Here is a 20,374-nt window from a genome sequence, read left to right as displayed (position 1 = left end):
TTACAAAAAGTTTTTCTGCTGAACTTGGTGACATAATGCTGAAAAAGTAGGTATACTTAAAAGATTTGTGAAGTGGTTATTTGTTTCTTAGTGGAATTATTTGTGCTAGAAAAGAAGAATTGTATTTTAAACACAAACAGTTACTTGGAATAAGATTCCTGCTGGCACTTTTTTACCAGATAACGATTCTGTGACCTTTGAGGAATTTGTCTAGAGGTCCTGCAATGGGCTATTGTGCTTGTAGATTTTAACTTGCCATTTTCATTTGTAACACTCAAACTGCTTTCACAATGGCTTTTCTGGCCTTTCTAAAAATCTAACAAGTATTATTTTTTATATACACAACATAAAAACCTGTGTTTAATAGTTTCTGGTATTGTCTGCAGACATGGATGCACAAAGAACTGAAGTTTGTCTCTAAAAGTCGACGAGAGGTAAACCTTTTTATGCCCTCAAGCCACCTGCCCTAATAGATATTGTATAACAACATCAGTTTCATTCAGGATGGCATTGTAATTTCCAACATGACTGTCAGATTAATTTCTTTCACAGCAGGCCATGTTGTGCTTTCTGCACTGTGCAACTTCCACAACTGAGTTTCTTTAGTAAGGTTCAGAGAAAAAATGCCAGAACCTCTAGAGCAATGTGCTCATCCATCCTACAAATATCCTCAGCCTGTCAATTCTTTCTCTCATTGTTTCAGGGTCAGGCTAGGAAGAAGTAAGACTTCCATTGTTTGATTTCTACAGGAGGTGTTTATACCCAAAAAATGAATGTTAAATTAATGTACTTTCTTTACCACTGTCTTGTCTCTGACTGAAGGGGAGTTTTTTGCCCTCTCCTATTCTTAGTTCCTTGCTCTGCAATGCAGCCACTGTAGTTTAAGCCTTCTGCTTGTTTGTGCTCAAGTGCTGTGTTCCTTATGACATTCTAGGGATCAAGCCTTAGGCTGGGAAGTGGGAGACTGCTGCCACAAGCAGCAGAATTCCCTACTAACCAAAGTTTATCAAAGACACAAATTGGTAGGTGACTAGGAAGTGCTGGAACTTTTCAGGGTGGTGTAGACTTTTGGGACTTCTTGGCCCAACTCAGTATTGGCCAGGTTCTTTTCTGAGGAGCTCACATGTTGCTGAGCATCTTTGAATGGTTCTGACATGGTTCTGACATGTTTCTAAATTGCCTGCTTGAATAAGCCCGTGATTGAATGACTGCCATTAAAATAATTTCTGTTGCTCTGCTACAGAAAGAAACGATGCCATTGCAATGCACATGTAAGCTGTGGCACTTGAATCATACTTAGAACTTATTTAAATTCCCTCTTTGTCATTTAATTTATTGTCTTAAGTAGTCTTAAAAAGTTAAAAATATGAGAAAAGAGAAAGCGCAAATAGAATGTTCTGAGAATTAATTTAAATTTTCTCTTCTGTTTTTCTCAGATGGAGGAGTCGGTGGTTACATGCTGCACTGCTTGGTGGATACGTGCCTGGCTATAGTAGGTTAAAAGGAAATCAAGGGTGGTGCTGCTAACATTCCACCCTCAGCTCCCTATTCACCTCTCATCATCCACCCTTGCATTTGAACTCAATTGCTTTACCCACCCACCTAGTTTTCATGTGAAATTGTGCTAATAGATGTCTGTCCCACAGTCTGCTGGGAGCCTTGAGTTGTTTTTTGTAATTTGCAACTTTCTTCTGAATTTCAAGTGTTTTCAACTTGTGAAATCCTGATTTGGGTCAACATCTGGACTCCATCCATGTGTGTGTAATTCAAGGATCATAGCACATAGAAGTAAGAGGTTGATCATCAAAACTTTTTTGTGGTTCAGGGACATTAGATACCAGGATTTTGGTATTATTCTGTGTCTAGCAGGAAGGAAAGGGCCAGAAAGGGAACTGATAATGACTTGAATGGAGTAGGACCTTGGGCAACTGTGCTTTGCATGTCCTGCAAGCTCTGCACAGTCATTAACACTGATGAAGCATTAGAGACATGTGGTGCCAGATGGAAGTCAATCCTTCCAGGAACAATTGCCATATTTTTATGTCTTCTCATCTCCTACCCGTGTCTTGGCAGAGCTGGAGCAACATAGTGGAACACCAGACATTATACACCTTATCTACATTACCCTCTTCCAAAGGCCTTTCTCTTACCCTTCTCAGTCCAAGTTTCCCTTTTACTTTGTTTTGCCTACTTCTTTCGGTTTCCCTCCTTTTTCTTCACTCCTTTGCTCCACTGAAAATCTTCCTCATGCCAGGAGAGACCAAAACTGAGCTAGTATCAACATGGCATCTTTCAGGAAAGCTGCATTGTGAAATTTCATGGTACTTGGAGCATAACCTGTTTTTACAATCAACTGCTGAGAGAAGATGTTCAAGAAGATGTGTTCGGCATCTTAAGTGAGATTCCTGGTGCAGAGCTGGCCAAGTCTCCCTGCCTAGGGAAAGAGAAACAAGTTTTACTCTGGGCCATAGAGGAGTCTTCAATTCTGACTGGATGTTTTCTGGTGTCAGGGCCTCACTTAAATGTGTAGGAGAGGAGCTAGGCAGAGGTGACAGCATTGGTACATTTGTATCACGGGTCAGAGCAAGCCTGGGTGCATATGGAGCAGCAGGGACTGGGCTCCGTTCCTTTCCTCTGTCTACTGTGAACTCACATTTTAGCTTGTGTGCACTGCCAGAGACTGTCCCAGCTCCTAGGCTGTAGGTTTGTTTTCTCTCTCTTTCTGGTCTAATAATTATTCAACTGGTCTATGCAAAGTGGATTTTCTTCAGGCAGAGCTGCCCTTCTGTGTCTGTTTAGAGAGTTCACTGAACATATGCTGTTTTAGGTATACTCAGGCTGAGCAAAACCCCTAAATTTAAGTGCTGTTCAGATGGATCAAGGATCTCAGCTACTGGCAGGGAGTTTAGGACAAGGACAATATCCTTGTGGGTTCACTTTGAAAACTCTTGCCTGTTCAATTTTTACCCTATTACTCTCAGGGATCCAGAGGATTGTTTAGGCACAGGTAGTCTTGGTCTTACTTTGATTTATATATATTTGGAGAATTTAACTTCTAGAGGTGTAGCAAGTAGCTGGAAGAAGCACCTGGGGACTCAAATGTCTCCAGGCCCAGGGCTGGGATCTTGAGAGAACAACAGACAGACACTTTTGTATTTTCAGTGCAGGGTGAAAGAAAAGTCACATAATCCCTTCACATTAACACACATCTCACTAAACTGCACATCCTCCTATTTCTGAGGCAAAGCAGAAGAATATGAGAGAACAGAAACAATGGAAATGTTAACAAATGAATAAATTTTATTCTGACATAAGGCCTAGATTTCAGAAGTGTTTACTCCATCCTTAAATCCTTCAGCTTTCATCCTGATCCTCTCCTATATTTTACCTAGTAGAGCCCAGCTGTATGGAGTAAAATAGAACAGTAACCTGCACACATAGAAATTCACCATGTCCTGTGACACATGAGCTCTTTCTGCAGAAATATCCAGTAATTTTTAATTGTCAAAAAACTCTTAACTACAAAAACATTAACTTAAGTGCAGTTTCTTATTCTAGCACTGAACTTTGGCCAAGTGTTTAATGCTCATAGCCATAGGAGGTTGTTTCTATCACAGGAAGCTTTTAAAAACATGACAAATAATAAACCAAAGAATGTGACAGAAAAGAACCAAGAAAACAAAATTAAAGAAGCAAACACCTAATCTAGAAACTGTAACACTGTTTGTTAAGTTTTGGTTTAAACTTTAGCCTCTGCATTAACAAAGTTAGAGTTCAAAATTTGCTTGTCATTTCTTTCTAGCAAAGTGTGAAGTGTTTATGATCCTCCTGGCTCATGTATATTATAGACTTGGCACATGTCCTTTTGAAAGAGTAAGATTTTGTAAAAAACCAATTTTCCATTGTTTTCTGTAAATACAATGTTGTTAGCCAGTCTCCTCAGGCATAAAAACCTGCTTTTATAATGTATGTTGAAACTATTAGGATAGAATAAGAAACCAGATGGGTTTTTTTCTCAGAACAGCTGAAGCTATATCAAGGTGATTATTATTGCTGTTAGTCTCATTTTGCCATAGACTTTGTGCCTCCTGACTCAACAAATATGAAAGACATCTAAAAGTCTCTAGGAGATGGCACTTTACAACTTCCAAATTTCCGGCAGCGGGAGACTTTCTGTAGTGACTAGAGTAGTAGATGGACATCACTGACTGCAGCAATTCTAACTGACATCAGTCACTTTATGCAAACTCAGTTACTTTGCATAACTGTGCTAAAAAAAAAGTCACAACTAATTGGCTGTAGCATTCTCTCTCCTTTGGCCACAATGACATGATTTCTTTTTAAAGATGGCATGCACATTTTGCTAACAACAGCAGAAAATTGTACTGTCATTGTAATTATCTGTTGTCTGGCTTCTTCCTCTTATGTGCTGAAGTTTTTATCCACAGTCTATTGTCTATTTTCAAAAGCCAAAGACAAAACCACAAGGACTATGTTCTATGTTAGACATGTCTTGCTGCAAAGAAAGCCAGTGGTATCCTGAGCTGTGTTAGGAGGAGTTTTGCCAGCATGGTGAGGGAGATGATCCTGCCACTCTACTCATCACTAGCAGAGCATAAGAGCTCTTATGTTCTACCACAATAGATCATCCCTACTTGGAGTGCTGGATCCACTTCTGGGACACCCAGTACAGAAAAGTCATTTACACACCTGAGAGAGTCCAGTGAAGGGCTACAATGATAACTGAGTGAGAGCATCTCTCCTATGAGGAAAGGCTAGGAGAGTTGGAACTGTTCATCCTACAGAAGAACAAGTTCAATGGGTCCTTAATATAATATAGCTCAATATATATTAATACCTGAAGGAGGATGTAAAAAGGATGGAGTCAGGCTCTTTTCAGTGATGACCAATGACAGAACAAGAAGCAATGGGCAGAAACTGAAACAATGGAGATGTCATCTGAACATCAGGAAACATTTCTCTATTATGAGGTTGACTGAGCACTGGCATTTATTGGCCAGAAAGACTGTAAAGACTCCATCCTTGAAGACATTAAAAAGCCATTTGGACATAGTGTAACTGACTCTAGAAGACCCTGCTTGAGCAGAGGATTTGGACTAGATGACCTCCAAAGGTCCTTTCTAACCTCAGTCATCCTGTGTTAAAGAACCAATGAAGGAACAGAAATTGTGTTTTGTATCTTCAGTGAGATGTGCAAGCATATGTTAGGTATAGGTTGAATAAACAACTAAATTTATCAACTGTCTTCATCCATACATGGGTACCAAGTTTAAAAAAATTCCTTTCCCTTCCCTTCCCTTCCCTTCCCTTCCCTTCCCTTCCCTTCCCTTCCCTTCCCTTCCCTTCCCTTCCCTTCCCTTCCCTTCCCTTCCCTTCCCTTCCCTTCCCTTCCCTTCCCTTCCCTTCCCTTCCCTTCCCTTCCCTTCCCTTCCCTTCCCCCTCACTCTCCCTCTCTCTCTGTCTTTTTACATAGGTTGAGAAGAAGCTTCCTGAAAAGTTTCCTGACACTCCATCAAAAAAATCACAGGGAGAAGCAACTGGTCTTTTCCCTGTTTCACTGTGACCTGATACTTATCTCCCATCAGACTTTTGTACTGTCCCATGGAGACCACAGTTAATTTTGGGAAACTTGTATCAGTGACTCAGTCTGCCCTGGCCCCAAATCAGACTAGAAACAGGAATGTCAGGCCCCTAAATTAGAAATGATAAAATGATGAAAATGAAGAAAGGAAAAGGGTTAAAAGTATTTATTTTGGGTAGGAGTCAGAGAAGCCTCTGACCTTGACCTCTTTGCTTACTGGAGAGGACACTGTACTCAACCCAGTTATGAGATACAGCTGAAATGCAATGTAAAAGTGATTCCAAATATCTGTTGCCAGGAAGCAGATGACACACTAAATTGCTCAGTAGATTGAGTACTTAATTCAGTGATTTCCTGCTGCAAGAGTTGCCAGTATACAGCCATTTTGTCTTTTTTGGCAAGGCAGCTGCTTTGGGACGGCTGTCTCCAGGAGTCTTTCCTATGCTTCCTGTTGTAGGAAGGCCTGTTTCCTGCCACGAGATTCCTGATTAGCCTCTGCACTATTTTTGTCTGCAAAATGCCTCTGTAGCAGGTTGCTTCTCTGCATTTGATACTGATTTGTGGGAAGTGAAGCCAGATCACAGTCTGGCCACAATAGAGCATCCAAATCCTTTGAGAAATCTAAAACAAAATGCTGTCCCTCAACTGAAAAGAACTGATGCATAATTAGCATTCAGAGGTACAATGGAGATACAAGTATTTATTTTTGTAGTGAAGTTTTACTCTGTTTGTTTCTTTTGGTATTGGAAACCAGGGCCTATCAGCTTCACCTTGTCTTTTTTTAAGCATCTACCAAGGTTAGTTTTCCTCCTGTAATGTTCAAGGACCTCCTGGTCCAGGTTCTCTGTACTTCTCTAAGGATAAAGATGTTTTCCATCACCTGATCAGTATATTGTAGGCTTAAATTTTTGTTTCTGCTGGTGGGGAGGAGGGCTGGGGAGGGGGGAGAGGGAAGAATAAAGTCCTGACATAATTGGGAAAATTTGGTAGCTAAACTTCTTTTGATATGGGAATATGTACTCAGTGTCAGTTATTAAAAAGAAGTAAAGAACCTTTTATCCCTCTCCTTAAGATCCAATACTGAGGTCTGAACAATCTATGATATAGTATTGCTTGAGTCTCTGAGGTATTTCTACTACACAGTTAAAAATGGCAAGAAATAAAAAAAGGCTTTGGCCTGACTGCTAGTGGTAACATGAACATAAGAGGGGAATTGTAAAAACAAAAATAATTTACTTTGAAATATTGTTTCATTCCTACATTTTGTTAATATACTTTAGTCCCTCCATGTTGGAAAGTTTCACACACAGGTACCCAGCTGCTGCAGCTGACTGTAGGATAAGGGTCCTTGATATCAAAGGCAGAGAGAAAACAGTTCAAGAGGACTTTATCTTTTCTTATTAATTGCTCTTCAGTGCAGATCCTTCTTCTCTATGCAGTCATGCATGCCTGCTGCTTGCTCTTGACCTCATGTTTTCCATATTTTGATGTGAGGACATAGGTGCTGACTTCATGACACTGGAGTTCATGCTTACTTGGCTTTCCAATGTAGGAAAGCAAGGTATATTTGCTGCCCTCAGTTGCAGCACAGGACATTCTTTCTCTAGGTTTCTTCCTTCTTCCAAACATTCACTTTTGTTTTTTGTTTGTTTTCATAGAATCATAGAATTGTTAAGGTTGGAAAAGACCTTCAAGGTCACTGGGTCCAAACACCACCATGCCAACTAAAGCATAGCAGTGAGAGCCACATCCACTCATTTCTTGAACACCACCAGGGGTGGTTCCAACGCTTAACCACCCTTTCAGTGAAAAAGTTCTTCTTGATGTCCAGTCTGAAACTCACCTGGAAGAGCTTAAAGGAATTTCCTCATCTTGTCACTGGTTGCCTGGCAGAAGAGGCCCACCCAACCTGGCTACTACCTCCTTTCAAGCAGAGATTATTATTGTAGAGATTATTCAGATCCCTTGGAGCCTGCTTTTCTTCCAGGCTATACACCCCCCAGCTCCCTCAGCTGCTCCTCATATGATGTATTCTCTTGACCCTTTGTCAGCTCCATTGCCCTTCTCCAGCATTCCAAAGTCTTTCTTGTTTTGTGGAGCCCAGCTGGGCACAGGATTTGAGGTGTGGCCTCACCAGTGTCAAGTACAGGGGGACAATCCCTGCCCTGGTGCTGCTGGCAGCACTGTTGCTGATACAGGCCAGGATGCCTTTGGCCACCTGGGCACAGCTGGCTCATGTTCAGCTGCTGTTGACCAGCATTCCCAGGTCCTTTTCCAAAGGGCAGCTTTCCAGCCACTCTTCCCATAGCCTGTAGTGCTGCACTGGGTTGTTGTGATCCAAGTGCAGGACCTGGCACTTGGCCTTGGCCCATGGATCCAGCCTGTCCAGGTCCCTCTCTGCAGCCTTCCTGCCCTCCAGCAGATCAACACTCCTGAAAAACTTTGTGTTGTCTTCTAACTTACTGAGGGTGGCCTCAATCTCCTTGTCCAGGTCATTGATTAATATATTAAACAGGCCTGGCCCCAATACTTTTTGCTCATTATTATTTTTCTTCATCCTTTTATTGAGAATTCCAACCTCTTTTTGCTTTGCCATACTTCAAGTCCCTTCACTTTCCAGCTCAGATTATGGAAAAATACAATTCTTTTCTTGGTGCAAACCTAAATTAAAGATTTTTTAATTTTATTGAAAAAATATGAGGAAATTAACCTTAACAGCCCTTATCTGATATTTTAATAAATGGGAGACTTAAGCAGAGGCCAGGAAATTCAAAGTTAATTTAAGACTGATCCAGACTGTTGTGGCTGTGGGAAATTCATGCTGTTCTCTGGCCCTGGTGGAACCCTACTTTAATTTTAGCTTTTCTGAAGCCTTTATAATGTTGTCTGCAGAATTGACTTGGACAGTTTTGTTGGTTAAATATAAATATTGGCTCTTGCACACCTTTGTTACTACAAATTACTTTTGTCAAGAAAGGATTAGGTTATATTTCAGCAGTCTAATGTAGTCACAGCCTGAGAGTCCCTGTGGTTGTGTCAGGAGCACACAGACACACGCACTCAATGATTTGCACTAACTGCTGGGCTGCAGCCTTGTGGCTTTTCTCCACAAGTCCAAGCCTGTTTCTGCTCCTGCCTTTGCAGCTGTCTGAGGGCAGCATGACCTGGACTGCTAACAGCAGATGTTCTCAGCTTGTCTGTGATAGTCTTTCAGTGAAAAGGTGTTGTCTTTGCAATATAAATGAAATCCTTATACATTAGAACATCTGAGTGTATATTCTTCTAGGATGAGAATCCTTGCAAAAAGAGCTAAAAAATGTATGCAGTCAATAACTCCAGGAAGTCAAAAGGTAAACAGCAACATTCTTTGCCATATGTTGTAGCTCTGAGCCCAATACACTATGTGTGAAGAATACAAGAAGGCCTCTGCATTTGTTCTGGTATTTGGAAGAGCAGACCCTAAAAAAGGGGTTCTAAGCTGTAAACTCTCAGATCAGCTGCAGAAGTCACCATGATTCCAATCTGATAAACTAGAAACAACTTTGCTGCTTTTTTCTGCTCTGCTGTTTGAGTTACCAATGTGCTGTTAACACACATACATCAGCGCATATGCTATCCCAGCAAGAGATGCATGTTGTCCAGTTGATCCATCCTATACTGTATGAAGAAGTTCTGGATAAGATTACTGACACAGACATTTCTCTTTTAAAGTGAACAACTGTCACAGAGCTGAGAGGACTTCAGCAAAGTCATTGATGTATAAAGTCACAATGAGACAAAAGTGGGAGAAATTAAACCAACAAAAGATTGAAGGGCCATGAATACATGTCTGGCTTGGGAAAAATGTATTATGAAAAAGGCAATTATTCTTACTTGCCAGAGAGGAAGAAGGTAACAGGGTAAAATTGCTGAAATGACTTAGTGAAATTGTGAGAGGAAAAATACAGCCTCCTGAGTCAGCTTAGTGCTCTTGCTTGGGAGTACAGTCCTATACTAAGCAGCAATCAATATTTTCTGTTTGCTTCCTTCATACGCCTGCCTAATTTCTGCTGCTATCTTAGGCTTGGCTTCCATCTCCCCTCCTATCCATCTCTATTAACGTCACTGGCATCCACCTGCAGCTATGTCAATGTTAGCTCAAGCAGCTGTGTGCTTGTTAGAGTAAACTACAAACTACCTGCTACACAGCCAAGGCTGGCTCTGCAGAAAATGTTCATCTGAAGCACTTTAGGAATTGTGGATTTGGTCCTCTGGTTCAGGGAAATGGATCAGTGGCTGCCTCCTAAGTGACTCATGACAAGACAATTTGATAAGTTCATCTCTTCACCTAAATTTTGACCTTTCATCTGAAGATAGAGTTATACAGTTAAGTGAGCTCAGCGTGACAGTGCAATTACAGGGGTTTCCATTTTCTTTTTTTAAATGCAAGGCTCAACGTTTTTGCCTTTTTTTCCACATTTCCATCAGGACCACCAGTCATGGAATCTCCTGCAGGATTGTTTCTCCCTCCTGTTGCCTTCCTCCATCTGTACCCTTTGCTTCCTGACAACTCAGAGCTACTCTGTCCCTTGAACTTACTATTTTGACACAACCCAGTCCTGACCTCTTGAAGAACAGAACATGATATTTGTGTTCTGTTTTTGATGTTGCTCACTGTTACAGCCAAAGTAGGTCTCAGTCTGGATTATAGCGCTGTGGCTACTTGGCACTAATTGTCCTGGTAGAAAACCATGCCATAGATAGGAAATAGTTGATTCTACTTTCACTTAGGAGACATGTCGTGCACGGCTGTGGTTGGGGAAGAACTTGTGCACGTGCTGGTGTTTTGGAGTAGCAAGCAGGCAAAGGAATTGCAGCTGGTGCTTTGATTGACAGGGCTAAACAGGCAGGCGTTTCTGTTTTTAATAACTAAATCCTGTGCAATGTAAAGACAGATAAACTGATTTTCTGTGCTTCTGAGCAGAAATGACAACTGTATCTTTTCTGCTTCAGAGAAAAAAAAAGTTTCTATGCATCTCCAGAGGAGCATTTATATCTGAATTATGAGACTTCTGCTATTTAACAGTGGCTTCCGGGCTTGTATTTTATAACCTTTGTGCTGGAACAAAACAAGTTTAAAAAATTCCAATATTTGTAACAAAATTAATAAAAACTATAATTCCTTCCATTAAAAAAAACAAAAAAAAACAAAAAAAGCAACCACCCAAACCAAACACCCTTATCAATATTTTAAAGAATAAATGCAAAACAAGAACAAATCTTTTGGTGGAGGTGCAAACCATGCTGTGTTAATCAGTATTTTCTGCTTGCTGCTTTTGCAGTCTTGGTACCTGCCAATATCTCAAGCTTTGCTTACATACACACTCTTATTCTTTCTCATTAACGTCACTAATGTCTACTTAAATTCCTTGCAAGCAGAAAGACAAAGTATCAGTGTGCACTGAGTGCAAAGAGTACTTGTCACCATGGCCAAGTGTTAACGTAAATCAGGAGAGTTAATACGTAAGCTTATCTGTTGGCTCCAAATGTGAATGAAGTCCTAGCTGGAAATACTGCTGCAGATCAGCTTCTGTATATTGCTAAAACACTGAGGAAGCAAAGAATTTTCCTACTTGATGTTATTTCTTTTTTTTTTTCAGGGAGAGGTCATATATGACCCAGATTGCTTTTTCTCTTTCTAGCCTTCAGAGGCTGAGGAGCTCTGGCAGTCATGGTAGAACAGGTATTTCTTCAGAAAAAGTAAAGAGGAATCTTTTCCTGGGTTTTAACGGGCTGCCAAAAGACAACAGAGAAGCCTGGATTGTATGCATGTTTGCTGGTAAATGGTGTGGGCGAGTTTATTCTCCTGTGCAGCCCACTGGGCTTTGAGAGTAGGAACATTAGTTTCGAGAACTGACTTTAAGGGAATTGTATCACCCTTGATCGCAGTGTGGTGTGTTTCCTAATGACCTCAATGTACAACTTTAGAGACCTCAAGGTAAGTATTTGTATGTATTTTAATAATTATAAAGGTGTCAGACCCTCAGTTTCATTTTTTTCCTCAAGAAAAAGCATTTTTTTACAGCAGATATCACAGGCCCTTTAAATGTAGGTTTTTGTTCTGGGTGCCATAATTCATAGTTAGGAACCCCCATTATTAATGAACTGGGTCGAGCATCCAGTACTGGGATGCATGGGAGAGAGGAAACAATGCAGGCAGCACTGAAGTAGGGCAGTGAATGCTGAAGGGCCAGCTGCAGTTCCTACTAAGCATTTTACTGTTAATATGGGCCACAACAAAGACCAAAGGGCAGGCTAGGAACCTAGTGACACTCTTCAGCTCTGGCTTAAACAGATGGAAAATGAGTTTGGGAAAGCTCATCTTCAGGTGGGAGAGGACACCTGGCAGATCCAGGGCTGCTGACATCAAGCTGTCTGCTGGGGATGATGGTCAGCAGGGAGCTAGGAGAGGAGATTGCCACACTGGACACTGCTCCGGTAGCTCTGGAGAGGATGCAGTGACCTCTGGGGCTGCCTGCAGCTGAGGGAGCTGAACATGAACAAAGCCTCAATGTCTCAGACTGTGGTATGGAAAAGCTCCAGCAGGACAGGACCAGAGCTAGGAAATGCAAGATCTTGCTGCCCAGTTATCTGGTTAGTTGCAACATAAATAACATTTAGTGCAGGCTTGATTAAAAAGTGGCATTTTAAAAAGGAATCCTGATGTGTAGATCAGAAAATGACATTCAAGTATTTTTGTTTCATACATACTTTTTCTCCCATGGTACTTGTTTATCATTTCTAGGTACTTTATTATCACAGTCTTACTGGTTGACACTGATATGTGTTTAATCAAATCAAAGCATCATTTCAGTGCATTTTAAGCATCCTCGTTTTCTCTCTTTCTTCCGGGTGCTGTAAAAGGTTGCACAAAGTTTAGAGATCAGCAGAAGGAAAAGTGCAGGAAGATGTTAGGTCCACTGTAAGCTAATGTTGAATGGTAGCTGAGTATTTTAGAAATGAGTGGAGATTATATAGCTATTCACATCATTGATAATGTCCAGCTTTCCCTAGACCTGTGAAAAAAAGATAGGTGCCAAGAATAATTTTTTTCCTCTTTAGATGTAAATAAAAATAATTATTGTAGTGATAAAGAAAGTAAGTTTCCAGTGAGTAAATCTCAACAATGATGTTATTCTGTTTGTAACATTATCTTTTGTCCTTCAGAGTTGTGGAACCATTGCTGAGACACTGGCATTTGGATCTTACATTGAAGCACTCATTCTCTTTTGCAAAACTTAGCTCACGTTTAAAAGTAATTTTGTTCTAGCACTGCAGTAAATTATCTTCCCCCAAACATCAATAAGCCAATGCTTTTTAAAAAGCTAAGAGAAATATTTATGACAGATCAAACAAAGAAAGTGCTTAAAGATTATAAAGTGAAAACAGCTGATTTGAGAATTTATAGTGACATACTTTTTGTATTTTTCTTGTTGTATCATGAATAATTGCTTACCCCCAAGGTGTGTGTGTTAGAAATCTGGGCATTTATTTGGGGCCTTAGAGAAAAATACAAATTCAAAGGTTCCTTGGGAGCTCTCCCAGGCCAGACAGGAGAGGTGGCTTCCCAACTCCTTTAGACATAAGGTAAAATAAAATACTCTGATCCATGGCTAAATACACACAGACTTTAAACATTGTTTTAAAGCAGTGTGTGATTTGAGACCAGACTGCACTCTGGAAGAGAGTAGAAGAGGAGTGTGACACAGTCATCTGTCATTCTCATCTTAAGGAGTATACTGAAATCCTCAAAAACAAAGATGATGCTACTTCTTCCCAGCTGGAATGTCAGATACCAGTTTAACAGGACGGTAAACCAGCTGAGTCAAATGCTTACCAGGACTAAATCTGGGCCTTTCATGAAATGCAGATAAAGCCAGTTCCACATGATTCTGTTTCTTAGAGGAAGGCACTGCCACGAGGTATATTCAGGTGAGTTCTTTTTGCCTGTAACTCTGCCTTGGATTATGTCACCCAAGCTGACAGGGAGCTTGAGCTGTTTTGTTTTTCAAAGAACATGTCTGATTACTAATTACATATTTTGCAAGCCATACATTACATTTCAAACTCATATGACTTGTGCTCTGTATGCAAATCTTAGAACTTACTCTACCTATGCCATACTTATCCATCTTTGATCTGTCCATGATGCAACTCTCCACTCTCACAAAAAATTGGGTTGGCAGGAGGAAATGAACATTTCTATCTTTTGGTCAGGGAGGTCTTCTAAGGAATATGGATATAATGCAGTGGGAAAGGGGTTGATTTGTCTTTTATTTCTGTCCATGCAGCAGGATTGAGTAAACGTCTTCCTGGAGCAGTGTAGTGTTCTACAATGTAGTGTAGACTTTCAGTATGGAATATTGAAAAGAGAAAAACATAGGCAGGGAAGTTAATTCTGGTGACATATGGCTCAGACTGCTACATACAGATTGAATTTTACACATATGTGTATTTGCCTTTAAGCTGATCCCATGAAACATAACAAAACCTCATATTACATGACACCATAGGTATTATGTCACTCCAATATTTAGCCAAAAGCAAGTAAAATCTTCTGCACATCTCCTGAAATCTTAAGAGAACATTTTATTGTTCTAATCAAGCTACTAATTTTGGTCCTTAAAAGCTGCTACAATATTGTTTTTGAGATAAATGTTCCAGCTGCTGCTTTGTTTGAATAGAATCAGTATGAGACAATGACAAGCATTGTCATTGGTTTTGTTGCCTCAGGACTGAGTTGACCACTCTCATCACAAATGTCAGTCTGGATTTCTTCTGATGCTTACAGCATTCCTTTTGCTGTTTGTACAGATATCAATAATTATAGAAGAGGGGCAGAGTATTAATTGCTTTCTGCACAGTTGGTAAGGAAGTACAAACAGCAAGAAAGATCTTTCCCAGACATCCTGCTAGATAATTGCCATGCACAACTGCAGTTCTGCATAAGGTCTTCCCTCCTACCCTTGTTGAATCAAAGAAATAGGACAGCAGGATGTATATTTCTAGTTACAATCAATGAAGTACCATCTCTGCTGCCAGTGAGAGGTAGAAACACATGGGAAAACAACTTCTGCTCAGGCATTAGGCTCAGGCTGCAGTGCATGGGGTAAGTTGGAGGAAAAGTGTCTGTCTAGGACCTAGTGCCACCCCATTTGATGGGAACAGCTTCAGAACTTCATCTTCATTGAGACTGCCTGCCTCATTGCACTCAGTACACCACCATTAAATAAGGGGAGAAGCAGACCTCTTTGTAGAGGAGTCCAAGGATTCAAAATCCATCCAACAGCTATGCAAGTGGCTGACTGAATGACCCATCTGTGAAAAGTAGAGATTTCTGTTTCTAGCTGCTCCTTATTCCCCACTAAATAAAGTCTGAGGCATCTTTGTCACTTCATTTATTACAGTTAGTCACCATAGTAACCAATAAAGTGCAGACTGAATTCCATGGAACTGGTAAAACTGAAACGAAATAAAGAAACAAATAAATCCTTCAGATTCCAGATACTTTACAGTTTCTGTGTGTTTGTAAAAGCAAAATAATCCCTTAACACTGAAAATAGTAGTTAAGACCTTTATTTTAATATTGTCCCAATCTGAAACATACTGTGATTATTCTGGGGTTTTCCACTTACTTTTTGTTTGTAATGAGTATCCAACAGTCCTATTTATGTACAATAAACAGCAGTGGTAAGTGCATTAAAAACCCAGGTGTGGTTTCTGTCCCAGGCCTTTTACAGCCTGAATTATAAAGGGAGGAGCAGACACAGAAATACAGTTGGAGAAACAAGTAGAAACAGCAACTCTCTACCTCTTGACAAATTCCTTTTATAGGCTATACAGATGGCAAGAAAGGGTTTTCAGGAGAATCCTGAAGAGGAAAGATTTGCACAAGTTTATAGGGTGATTTCCAAGATGTGGGAACAAGTTTGGAAATATAGCTCCTAGGTGTCATAACCTGATAGATACAGTTTATGAAAGGAAGAGTCATCAAGTCAGTAATTAATGAGATGTGGTCCTCAAGATGATTGTATCACACAAACACTGAGGTGGGAAGTGTCCTCCTGAGGTCATCTATTCTACAACCCTGTTCAAGCAGAGTCAGTGAGAGCAGTTTGCTCGGCGTGATGCCCAGGTGGGTTTTGAACATCTCCAGGAATGCAGCCTCCACAACCTCTCTAGGCAACCAGTTCCAGACACAGAATAAGAAAGTTTTTTCTAATGTTTGAATGAATTTTCTTGTATTTCATTATGTTTCCATTGCCTCTTTTGCACTTGATGGTGCTGAGAAGAGTCTGAGAAGAGGTGTGAAGGTCTGTGAAATGCTACAAAGATAAAAGAAACCTGTGTCTATTTCTATGTTAGAGGAAAACAGTGCTGAAAGGTATCTCAGATGAACACAGATTGTAGGACAGCAAGCTGTATGAATAGAAATGAGTGGAACAAGAAATACCTGTCCATGGCAGTATTCTAATGTGGGATGTGAGAACTACTGAGATGTGAGAATTCAGAAAAATATGTTAGCTATGTGAATAGACTGAAAGACTATCCCTTAGGAAGCAGTCTGGACCACATGGCAGAAAGGCATGTTAGGTTTTGATCAATCTGATTCAAATTAACTTGTGAATAAACTTGCCTATTCTTCTACTATGGAATCCACTATATAATTTGAAGATGGATATTTGGATCCAGCTCTGTGACCTGATATGGCAGAGCTGCAGGATCTCTGGCATGCAGCATTGTCTTCTATTCACTTATTGCTCACTGTCCAAGTCACTTTGGCTTGCTCTTTCCAGCTCACCAGTGAATTGTTGCACTGCCTCCTGCATCAAACACAGCCTGTGAGCATACTGTAGGAAGCCAGATGCCTTCAGGTTACTTTCTTCCTATCCTGGGATATGTGTCAGCTTCACACGGTATACTTAACCATCTGGAACATCTGGGAATATTAAAATCTGAGATAAATTTAAGATTAAATTAGCATCAAGACTATTCATATAGATGTATATGTATGTGCATGTCTGAGTATTTGTAAATATATTCATACATGTTGATGAGTGTAATAATGCATTACATATTAAAATAACTTTTGCATATTGAAAAATATTTTTAAGATAGTCTTATCTTGGTATTCATGAACCTCATTAGGCCCTTTCGACATCATTTCTTTATTATCCTCACTCCCAAGTTGCTTTTAAATGCAACCTGTTTTCTCTCTATACTGCTATTTAGCTGATTTAGTATAACTCATCTTCTTTTCCCTGGAAGTTGCTGGTCAACGGCTAAAGCACTAAAGAAGGTGAAGGTAAGAATGCCTCCCCAACACAGGATTTCATTAATTTGCTTTAAGTGATGTTTCCATTGTAGACAACTTTCTATGTTTGGATTAACTTTTGGGAAGGGAAGGGAAAGGAAGATGTATTGAAGAGGGCCCTGAATTAGACCATCTATGTGGACGAGACAGGTTTTCCCCCTAGTTTCCATGAGCAGAATCACTGTTACATTTTCAAACTCTTCATTAGTTGCTGAGCAGTTGGTCTGCAGACCCAGATGAAATGGCACAGCCCTGTCTGATGGGCTTTTCTGCTCAATCTGATCTGCTCAGTGCCCACATGACCACTGGCAGGTTATCAAGGTGCTGTTCATGTAACCAGAATCTGAAGAGAAATGTACCTAGGGCTGCAGATCTTCATAAGCAATACTTCCAGCAGGAGTTTAAATATCACCAGAGGAACCATGAAAACAAGAGAACAAGCAGATAAAAGCACCTCAAATTCAACATATACCTGTCAGAGCAGAAAAAGTTGGTCCACCAATCTCTAGTACAGTAGGTATGTAAGCTTAGTTATACTGCTTTGAATGAGTTTTTTTTTTCCTGTTGCCATTTCATAAAACTCTGTTTTGACTGTTGTGAAAAGTAGTTAAGTGCAGTAGCCTCTTTTGTCTTCTTTCCAATAAAAATATCACTTTTTAAATTGTTCCCTGTACCCACAGAAAATCCTAGTACACAGGAAATATAGAGGCACAGAGAGCCTCTATATTTCATTTTAAAAAAAGAAAAATTACTTTTTCTTTCATGGTCCTCCACATGTCTTCCCCAAAGATGATGGAATTATGTATATTCATGAAGGGCAAGAAAAATGACTACTTGTTATAGAAAGAAAAGTGAGGGGTTTTTTCTTCTAAGAAAAAAATATCAATCTATTTTTGTTTTTATTCTTCAGTCTTCAAAGGAAAAAAAAATGTAGCTAAGCTGATTTAAATTAAATTTTACAAAGCGTATGCTCCTGGGCAGAAATCTTATAAATCCACTTTCAGCCCAAAGCACATTTCTATGGTTGAGTTATAATAAACCACACAGAAGAGGGATTCCACTTGAATTGCTTACAGAATATAGTAGCACGAAAGGTATTATTGTTATAAAGCTTCCCAGTAATGTTTGAATTTAGTTGACAGAACCAGCAGGGCTGTTATTTTTAGTTTGACCTCTCATCATAAGAACCTACTAGAATCTCAGTCTACAGAGAACAAAACACCACCAAAAATTCAAAGCGGAGAAATGATTGAAATAATAAAGTGGAGGCTAGATTGTCCCAATGCTATAAAACATTTGATGCATGAAAGCTGCTATTCTGAGTGTTTTGGCACTGAAAAATAATGAAAAAAAATCAAAGCATCTGTGAAGTTCCCATTCATCAACATTTAAAAGCCAAGGTGATCTGCAATGGACATGGCTTTATTACAGACTTAATTTATCAGATACATGTTAGCTTACAGTGAAGCTCATTTTGCAAAATCAGGTAATCTGTCTAGCAACAACATAAGGTTGTATGGCTATGCACACATATAGATGAAAAAGAGTGTTTGAAAAAAGAATAAACAGGAGAGAAGGCTGGGCATTATGTGATAATTATGCAAAGAACATATTAAAGGGCTGTAAACTATTGGAATGAAATGTTTACATAAAAATTAATTTTAACTGTTCACTATTAGAATGAAATGTTTACATAAAAATTTCCCCATATAGGTACCTCTGTATACCCTTGGGGTATGTTACCAGGTAATGACCTAACTGCTCTTGTATCAAATGCAAAGTCTTTATTTCACATAGGGGAAATATGAATGCTACTAAAATTGGAAGATTTTTTTCTCTGTTATCAAATGGAAGCATCTTAGTCTGGCTCTTGGGAGGAGGCTAGGGTCACACAGGAAAAGGTGTCAGAGGGAAAATGTAGACCGTGTGGCTGCATCCAATAATCCCCTATGCTTGCCATTCTCCAAATTAGAAACAGTGCAACTGGTACAGCTCCAAGTATCAACAGCAGCAGCTTGAAAATAAAAGGTTTGTCTTGCATTTCAACAATAGCAAATCTCTGTTTTGGTCTCAGTAGTAAAGACAAGACAATGCTTACTTTTTTTCTATAATCATTGCTACATGCAAAGCAAAGCATTGAATTTGGGTGAAATTCACCCTAAGCAATGCCTCATACCTGCCAGAAGATAAAGATATTGTGATCAAAATTAATTTTAGTAAAGGAAATATGCTTGGGATAGGTCACACACAGGGTTGGAAATGAAAGAGAAGAAGGGGATGCTGAGGTGGATGGAGAAGTGTTCTTTTGTGGACACAGTGGCAGCTTTTACTAGAAAGCCGGATTCTGACTCACTGATGTGATAGGAAATGGGAAACAGACAGCAAGTCTGAAGGTGGAACAAGAATGATAATTTGATCACAAGGAAAGGATGGGGTGTTTCCTTGCTTCATGTCTGAAAAACCTTTCAAACTGCCAAGGAAATAAAGAAGGCACAAGAGATGGGCAAAAAAGTGTCAGGAGAGATGTACCAATGTCATGTCCTTAACTGAGAACCAAAAGGGATAATGGGATCAAAGTGTCTGAAACCAAAAATGCATGAAGTGATACAGGAAGGGGCTGTCAGTCATGTATGCTTCTGTGATAAACTCTTTGAACAACTTCTTTCCGCTATTTGAAATAATTCCAAAGTATCACGCCGTAGTAAGGGTAAAATGACACAGTGGTTATTCAGGAAGTCTGCTTGACTATAACTCTTCTGCTAATAAGTCAATGAACATGCACAATGAATAATTGTGAAAGAAGAGGATGATTGCTGCCTGCAGGATGAAATACTTACTCTTCATTAGGGGAAAAGCTAGCCAGTTCTGTTTTCCTGGTTACTGAGCCAGAGAAAACTGATGGTGGAGACTTTAACTACTCTACTCACGGGTGACAATTTAAAACCTACTCCAACCAGCATGATATCTCACTCCTTGTCATCAGCACCTATGATAAAATCATAGTATCAAAGAATGTTTTGGGTTGAAAGGGGCCTTCCTTAGAGGTCATGTAGTTCCAAACCCCTTGCCATGGGCAAGGACACCTTCCACTAGACTGGGTTGCTCAAAGTGCCATCCAGCCTAGCCATGGAATCTTCTAGGAATGGGGCATTCACAACTTCTCTATGCAACCTATTCCAGTGCTTCACCAAGAAAAAGTCTGCTCTCCCGAAGGCCAGGTTGGGGAGCTTGTTGTGCAACCTCCTTGTCATCCTAAGGATTTTGGACTTCACCAGTTCATCATCACTGCAGCCTTGGCTGCACTTGAAGTTCACATTGCCCACCAGTCTTGTCCTGTTGGTGAGTACAAGATCCAGCATAGCACCTCTCCTTGCTGGTTCTTCTGCCACTTGGAGAAGGAAGTTATAATCAATGCAAGA

General features: G+C 40.0%; 1 long non-coding RNA gene across 1 annotated transcript in view; it reads left to right on the top strand.

The window, feature by feature from the left end:
• The window catches only part of LOC146767906 (uncharacterized), a 107,829-nt gene that overhangs the window by 76,843 nt on the left and 10,612 nt on the right, over nt 1–20,374 (top strand). The window contains exon 3 of the long non-coding RNA XR_014953769.1: nt 1,437–20,294. This is a non-coding gene — a long non-coding RNA (uncharacterized LOC146767906). The remainder of the gene's footprint in view (nt 1–1,436; nt 20,295–20,374) is intronic.

This window comes from Lonchura striata, chromosome 3 (genome assembly GCF_050655825.1).
Source record: "Lonchura striata isolate lonStrDom1 chromosome 3, ASM5065582v1, whole genome shotgun sequence".
NCBI lineage: Eukaryota > Metazoa > Chordata > Aves > Passeriformes > Estrildidae > Lonchura > Lonchura striata.
This window is presented reverse-complemented; position numbering and strand designations above follow the sequence as displayed.